Source organism: Idiotropiscis lumnitzeri, chromosome 1, assembly GCF_059441095.1.
Source record: "Idiotropiscis lumnitzeri isolate Australia: NSW breed Sydney's pygmy pipehorse chromosome 1, RoL_Ilum_1.0, whole genome shotgun sequence".
NCBI classification, from domain to species: Eukaryota; Metazoa; Chordata; class Actinopteri; order Syngnathiformes; family Syngnathidae; genus Idiotropiscis; species Idiotropiscis lumnitzeri.
This window is the reverse complement of record NC_142391.1, coordinates 8537769-8546390: the sequence shown is the minus strand read 5'-3', so window position 1 is coordinate 8546390 and position 8622 is coordinate 8537769.

The following is an 8622-nucleotide window of genomic DNA, read 5'->3' as shown; positions in this document are numbered from 1 at the left end:
TTTGTAAAAAAAAAAATAAAAAATTATAATTAAATAAATAGATAGAAATGTGCCTTTTTGTTAAGAAGCACAGTAAGACATTGGTTTTTTTAAATGAACAATTTCTGTCCTTTGGGGTAAATATATGATTCTGTCAGTGAGCGGGGTAAACATATAAAATTTGCAAAAAATAAAAAATAATTATAATTAAATAAATAAATAGATAGAAATGTGCCTTTTTGTGAAGAAGCACAGGAAGACATTGGGTTTTTAAATGAACAATTTCTCTCCTATGGGGTAAATATATGAATTTGTCAGAGAGCGTGGTAAAAATATAAAATTTGTAAAAAAAAAAAAAAGAAATTATAATTAAATAAATAGATAGAAATGTGCCTTTTTGTTAAGAAGCACAGTAAGACATTGGGTTTTTAAATGAACAATTTCTGTCCTTTGGGGTAAATATATGATTCTGTCAGTGAGTGGGGTAAACATAAAATTTGTAAAAAAAAAAATTAAAAAAAAATTATAATTAAATAAATAAATAAAAATGTGCCTTTTTGTTGCTCTGAGGCCAATCTTGGTGCAAGTCACAAAAGTATGCCGCAGAAAAAGAAAATGGTCAGAACCCCAGTTATATAATAATGGAACAAACTCTCATAACTGTGGTGGGCCGTGCATTTCACAGGTAGGCATTCAGTGAATAAATCCCCCTCATATTACCATAATTTATTACACTACAGCTGGAGAAATAATATCCAGAAAGACAATTACACTTGAGAGAGTGTTGGACGACCTAACTTCTCTTGAAATGGCCGTCTTGAAAATGGTTTAAAAAAGCAGGAATATATTTTAGATTTTCGAACGGTCGCCACTTACGACTTCCGGGTGTATTGATTCCGCATTGCGCTGCCCCCTCACGAGTATCCAATCACAAGACGCGTTCATCACCTTCAGTGTAAGGCCAGCGAGAAGGCTCACTGGAACCAATTTGTGATCTGATTGGCTATCGCAACTGTTTATCAACTCTGAAATGTCACAGTCTTTGACAGAACAAATGCCCGCACAATTGTATCTGAAGGCCTCGGACGAATAGTGCGTGCTACTAGTATTGTGAAATCTGCCTGGCAACACGAGCTAGCCGAATTCTGATTGGATAAAAACTCTCACTAAAAATACAACACTGGGATATAGTTTGACATCAATGTGAAGAATATGATCATCTTTTCTTGAGTATGTTAGGCCAGCAGAGAAGTCCTTGAAGGCCTTGACCGCCCGCCACTGTACAAACGTTATATTAATCAGAATGCCATGATTAGACTCGTGAAGGCGCATAGTACAATATATCGTTACAAGGAATTTTTTGGGGTTGACTTTCAGTTAACAGTTCCAATCATTTTTGTTTTTTATCACACAATCTCTTCATTATTTACTTTATTGGTGGTGATACTGTCGAAGATGACTGCTATGAGAAAACATTTATTCATTTATTATTCATTTAGAACAACTCTAACACATTGATTTATTTAATATAAATATATATAGATGTACATATGTGGATATAAGGTTTTGTGACTATCACGCAACCTGAGCGACGTAGATGCTACAGTAAGTGTTAATTTCCTCGAGCCCTCAGTGACCTGCAAGCAACTGAGGAAAATGTTTTGGATACAATTTCTTCCGGGCAGTAACACTCCATGCGGGCGATGAGTGGCTGCGGTGGATACATCGCAGCTCAAGTTCTTGTCAAGGCGCTATGGCAACAGACCAGACAAGTTTATGTTTGCAAACAGCTATTTCAGTTTGATGTGGACCTAATGGCTGAAAAGGTGCTGTATTTGATAACTCTCACTTTGCGGAAAAGTACGGTGGCACGAAAGGGTCAAAAGGGCATCATTTTATCAAGACGTTCCATTGCAAAAATTGTGTTAGCACTGCAGCGTTTTGTCAAGGAACGAAACGGTGTAAACCTGTATCGCATTCTGAGGCTCCCCATGCAACATGTTGCGCTGTATCACTTTTTTTACGCCATACAAAAAATTTCACTAAAGCAAGACGCAGTTTGCGACAGAAGGAGGACATTGGTGAGAATAAAGACTTGGGATCATTTGAGGGCGGCTCTCGCACCCATTTACAATGAAACGGTGCGGCATGTACGCGCTCACGTACATGTTCACAAGTTCCGCTCTTTCATCCACAAGTTGATATGAAATTTTAAATATGGTTAAATATTGTTATAAAACACAGCACATTATGCTGTATGTGTATTGTACATAATAACTTTTTTGTCTTGAGGGCGGCCGGTTATGCCTCGTTCGCTTAAATCTGAAAATTGTCTTTTCGTCAGCCTGGAAGAATTTGTGCATTATGATTGATCTCACAACTGCAGTTCATATTTTGAATTACACAAAAACAGTGGCTGAGAGTTGGCCACTGGCGCACTGCGCGAGTAAGCAGTGGAGTGGCCCCTAATGCAAACAATGTTGGTGACTAATAGAGTTTCTCTACATTTTTTTTCCAAGTTTAACTGTGATCACACCTCCACATTGTACTGTCTAAAATGTTATGCTTTTAGCAAGTACAGTAGCCCTAAAGGGTAAAATAATACATTTGGAAAGACGGTCAGATGTAAAAGTTGGACTGTGACTGACTCTGCATTGTATTGAGGACAAGTATGGTGGCCCTAAAGAGTCAATAAGGCAAACTGTGGAATAAGAGTTAAGCAGCAAAATCCACTCGTTTTCAGCCATTTGCGGGGGCGGCCGTTCTGTCACTTCTGTCGACTGAAAATCTCATCATAGTAGCTCATGGCTGAGGGAACGACCAATCAGGACTCACCTGATTTCTGAAGCTGAGCCATTATTGGTCGCTCACCAAACATCGAGCAGCTGTGATGTCATTTTGAGTCGACAGCAAGTGGCAAAATGGCCGCCCCCGGAGATGGCTATAAACAGGTGGATTTTGCTGCTTAACTCAGATTCCACAAAAACAATATTAAACAGAATGCCATGTTTACACTTTCAGGACCGCATTGAATATATTATTGTCAGGAAAATTTGGATTTGACTTCCCCTTTCATGTTTTTTTTCTTTTTTTTAGAGTCATGGCCTGATGGCGTGTCGTGTGACTTTGGTGAGTTGGCGTGTGATTGTCTGGGTGTGAGCTGTCATCCACAGAAAATCATGCGTTAATGTGCTCTTTGTTTTACTGCTCTCCCAGCATTTAATGAAAGACTGAAAAGTGCAACGGTGGCTTACCTCTCCCAAATGTCAGTAATAATCAGAATGTGGTTTCGTTTCTCGTGTTTTCCCAAAAAAAAAGAAAAAGAAAAAATTACTTGGGCCAATATTTTAAGAGGCTGATGATTTATATTCCGAAAAAAAAAAAAAAAAAAAAATCAGTGACATAGCGGGGGTGCAGACTATGAACCACAATAATGTCATGGAATTCTCACACTTTATGAAATAAAATTTTGTATGAAATTCTACAAAAGGCGAGGGACTCATCCTGGCTGCATCCTTTGTTTACACAAGTTGAAAACTTGCCAAGCTGTTTCTGTAATTGAACAATCAATTAGCGCAATTTACTCCAGACCAAAGCTATTCAAATGTATTCATAGTATACGTTGGATTATTAGTGGTTAAGCCTAACACAAGCACAGAAATCGAAGGCGCATAAGCCGCATTTGAACGGCGGTAGCATTTGATCTGGCCTGCAACGTCATTTTGAAAAACCTCAAATACATTATCCGTATGCCACAAATAATAATAATAATATACCGTAATGACAACAAACATACGTTAGAACACGTCTTGCTAAATTTAGTATGGTTCTCAGAACGTATTCACATTCTGTACTTCTTAGTAGTACACTTACTTGAGTAGAAAATATGAATCGGACATTACTGTTTAAGAGCTAGCTTGCGTCGGCTTGACGTGTACGCTTACTATCATGTCTCAGAACAACGTGCTATGCTAAAAATGCTAAATTAGCAAATGTTACATCGGTTGGTAACACAGTTGAATTGACCTTTTTCTATTTAGCTTACATCATTTTAACATTGTGTTGTTGAACAAAGTAACGGAATTAGAAATAAAGTAGATAGCTTTTTTTTAAAGCGAAACAATATATGCCCTGTGAGAATTGCTGAGCCGTCTGCATGTGTTGCTTGTTTGTGTTGAAATGTGAGCTATTTAAAACGTTGGAATGACACTGACATTGTTGCTAGTTCCTTAGCCCGTCTGAATTGTTTGTTAGCATTAAGCTTGCGGACTTTCATAAGGCAAAGTTATATGGTTTGGTTAAGTACAAAGATTATAATTTTACTTGCTGTGTGTTTTAGTTCTAGTATTCTTCTACTCGGAATGACAATAAAACATTTGAAGCAACTACTCGACATTATTTTTGAAGAATCGTTCACTATCTGTCAAACGGCTTTATGTCGTTGTCGCTCACAACTCAAGATGAAAAAATAAACGAGCGATGGCGAGTGGAGGTCACTCATAAGTTGCTGTACAATTGTATTCAAGTAATGTACAAAGCCCTGAAAAATCTACTCAAGTACATGAACAAAGTATTTGTGTGTATTTATTAATTCCCGACACTCGCCCTTGGTCAGGGTATATAAGTGAAATCATGCGTTATTTCTTATAAGTGGTTCGCTGCAACAGATAAGCAATTTTTTTGTTTAGCGGCGACATCAGCCTGTGGCCTGCATGGCCAAGTCGAATGAAACCAAATATGCAGATGAGCCCACCACCGCTCACCCGCTAACGCTCTGCTTGGGTGGAACCGCACTCAGCTTCCTTGAAACACAATAAAAACGCAGTTACATCTGCATATTTTACAACAATCTCACAAACCGCTCACATGCTGGCATCTTACCGTTTGGCATGAGTGTCTGTTACGCTTACAAAAGGAACAATTTTTCCGGCATGTAAATGGAATTAATATATCTGTGACAACATTACTATGTTTGGCAGATGAAGTGGCGATGTGGGCAACGGACAACCTTATCGCTTCTCACAATCTCTTTCGGAGTGTCCGCTGCACGTAGTGTTATTTTTGTGACTGATGACCTGCGCGTGTGCGTGTGTGTGTGTGTGTGTGTGTGCGTGAGTGGGCGTGCGTGTCCTTACTCATTGTATTCTTAGCGGCATCTTTTGATGTGCTCACAACAGAGGCACAAAAATAGAGGTAAGTGCACCCGCGTGTGTGGGAGGTATTGAGATGAAAAATTGAAGTCAGAAAAGGACACATTTTATAACCCGTGCACTGCATCATTGAAGATGATTTAAGAGAGCTTCCTTCCACAAAGTGGTATAACGTTTTCAGGAAAGCACACATTTATTTTTTTTCCCCAATTTAATTGAACTAACTTGAATATAGACGATAATCTTTTGGACTTTATCTACAGGGAAGTAAACCTCTGAGTTGAGTATAAGGAAAGAAACCATATTTGGTCATGCGAAACAGTGTATGCCTCACTATGAGGAAGTGGAGTTACTTTTTCCTCCCAATCAGCTAAAATGTATATACATAGACGACATTTTTGCTGTGAAATTATAAATTAAATTTTAATTTAAATTTTATTGTTCGTTTTTTTTTTGTGTCTGGAATTTTTTTTATGTATATAAAAAAAATTACAGTATATGAATGAGCGTTTTTTAACTGCTTCCATGCATATAGTTACTACACAATATCCGATAATACCTCATTAAAATTCAATGTAATGATTGATATTAATAATTATAATTGGTGTTGTTGTTTTTGGTTTTTTTATTTAATCGTGTGCCATGTAAAAGTTTGGGGACCTTTCACAATGGCCAACGAGATAAAAATAATAATCACACATTTTGAAATATATATAAACTGACACACATAAAAATTTGATTTAAAAAGTATTTAGATTTTTTTATCTGGCTTTTTGATAAAAAAAAACCAAAACATTAAAATGACCCAAAAAAAGAATGCTTTTCATGCATGAATGCACAGCTACTAATAATACCACATTAAAATTCAATACAATGGTAATAATTAAAAAACATCAAACAAAATATTTGTAATTGGTGTGCAAAGCGAAAGTCTCTATTTGCTTTAGTGGTTTTTAAAAGTAAAAAGATTTTCCACTCCAGCCAGGTGGCTAAAAATAGCACTGATCAACAATTTTTGTTTTTAATCAGCGAAGTCCAACCACGCTGATTTTCAATCTGCCCTCTTCAGGTTTTCACGATAATAATATTTATAATAATAATAATAATAATTATAATTATAATAATATCATATGTGGTATAGGAACATTTATGAATTAATGGTCAGGTTGAGCAATTAGTGGATTTTTTTTTAAATGGCATGGCTATAAATTACAGCACATGGTTACATTTTTTATAGAATATGATTTCATACAATTGTATTGGCACAACTTTGCATTCTAACTGTATTTTTGCATCATGAATTCCTAATATGAGCATTTTCCTCAACAGCAAGTTGTGCATGTTTCAAAGATTTGGGGCATTTCCCTCACCGCTGTCGTACGCGGGTGCATTGTCAACAACTGCCCTCAGGCATAGCTCAGAGTGGCGTGTTAAGCAACGTTTGCATCATTTTCTCCACCGCAGCTTTCCCCTGCCTGAGGCGCGCCGTGACCTGAGCTGCGGTCGACGCTAATATGGAATTCGGGCACTTAAACTTTGAAGTGGCAGTATGGATCCCAAACCACGTCGTCAACGAATCAGGGCTGAAAAACCCGTTTTCCTTATATGAGACATCTCAGAGTCCTACTCAATTCATGCAGCATCACTCAAAAATATTTTTATTTATATATTAGAAGTATTTATGGGTTTGGCCTTTTTACTGCAGTTCCTCTGATGTTTTATTCACGCGTGGGCAAATGGTTGCATTTTGTGCTCCCAATAAAGTGTCGCATAGAATTTATAAAAAAAAAAGATAAATAAAAAAAATTAGCTCCAGTAACACCAGCTTTGGTTAGCAACAAAAAATTTGGCAGGCAATGTATGTCATGACAGGACAGACAAAAAAAAACGAAACGGGAGGTCGGCCATTTTGGTTTGAGGGTGATTTTGCTCACTTTCTGAGGACAAACATCAAAATTTTAAAAATGATCCCCTGAAGCCAGTCTCACTTGGCAATATGAAATTTGGTTGAAATGTTTGCCTTGATAGTAAGTTCCAAAAGGTCTCAACAACAATTCGAGAAAGTCCGTCATTTTCGTTTGACGCCAGCATTTTAGGATCATTTTCCAATTTTCAGATATCTTTCAAAGACAACAAAACAATTTAGAAAATTTTACCCTGAAGTCAGTCTCACTTAGCAGCACAAAATTTGGTGGACACGTCTCTTGTGAGTGGACCCACAAAAAAAAAAAAAAAATCTCAAAAACCATACTTTAAAACAATCAGTAAGTCTGACATTTTGATTTCAAGTGACCATTTAAGGTTCAAGTAGGTTTTCCATCCTATAGATTTTGTCCACCCAGATAGCAGAAGATGTTAAATCAATGTCGCATTAGGGCAGTGCTTCTCAATTATTTTCTGTTACGCCCCCCCCCCGTAGCAAAAAGAAAACAATAATAGCATTTTCATTGCAAAACAAACCAACAACGCAGAGTTAATACTCACTGTGCACAATGAGCAATGAGAGCGCCACTGCCACCTACTGGAGTGGAGGTTGATTTGGGGTATCTTTTTGGTTTTTGTTGAAGACTGATGGTGAACAACATTTTGTCAGCATTGAAGTTTGTGATTCCAAATCTACATCGAATCTAAATTTTATTTTGGTTGAATTAAGAAATTTGAAAGATCAAATTTTAGTTACAACGTCAATTCAACGCCTAAGCTGAACCATTAATTCACCCAATATTTTCATTACTAAACTTGAACCACATGCACTGGACAGATTTGCAATGCAAGATTGTGCAGTTATTTGAGTCATTGTCATTCATTTCTGATCTGATCGTGAGCAAACTCGTAGCACGTACGTGCTTACACAGCTGGACTAAATTTTGTTTCAGTTCTCATCAGCGCTCCAAGATCAAAGCTTGTTCAATTGAAGAAACACATGACTGACATACATATATACTGTCATGTCGCTTTCCCGTACCTGCCTCCATAATCTTCTTTCAAAGCTAAACTTCCATGCTCCCCCCTGCCACTCCTCCAACTATAATGATCTGTCACTTTGGGGCAATGTCGAGTTTCTGGGAGTGGTTCTTGGTGGTTCGTGGGAGGAATTTTCAAAAGAAGAGGGGCTGCCAAGGGCTGGGGATATTGCCGGTGGAAGGTGGTGGAAGGTGGACGGGGGGGTTGGGTGTTGGGGGGGGCGCGGTGTCTTACAGACCCTTGGAGCCTCTCTGCTGTCCGACCAAACAAAAAGTGACAGCGGCAAAGTTGTGCCGAGGGGGGTTTGAGCACAACACAGGGGTCAAGCCATTGCAACACACAAATCAAGCTGCACTTTTGTGTCAGAGACTCAGCACAATGAACGAAAAAAAAAAAGTGCATCAAACAAGGCCAACTCCATTAGTCAAGTAAGAGTTGCACGCGAAATTATCAATATGCATGTTTATAGTCAGGATTAATGCTAATATTAAATATATATATATATTAGGGCTGTCAAAATTAAAGCGTT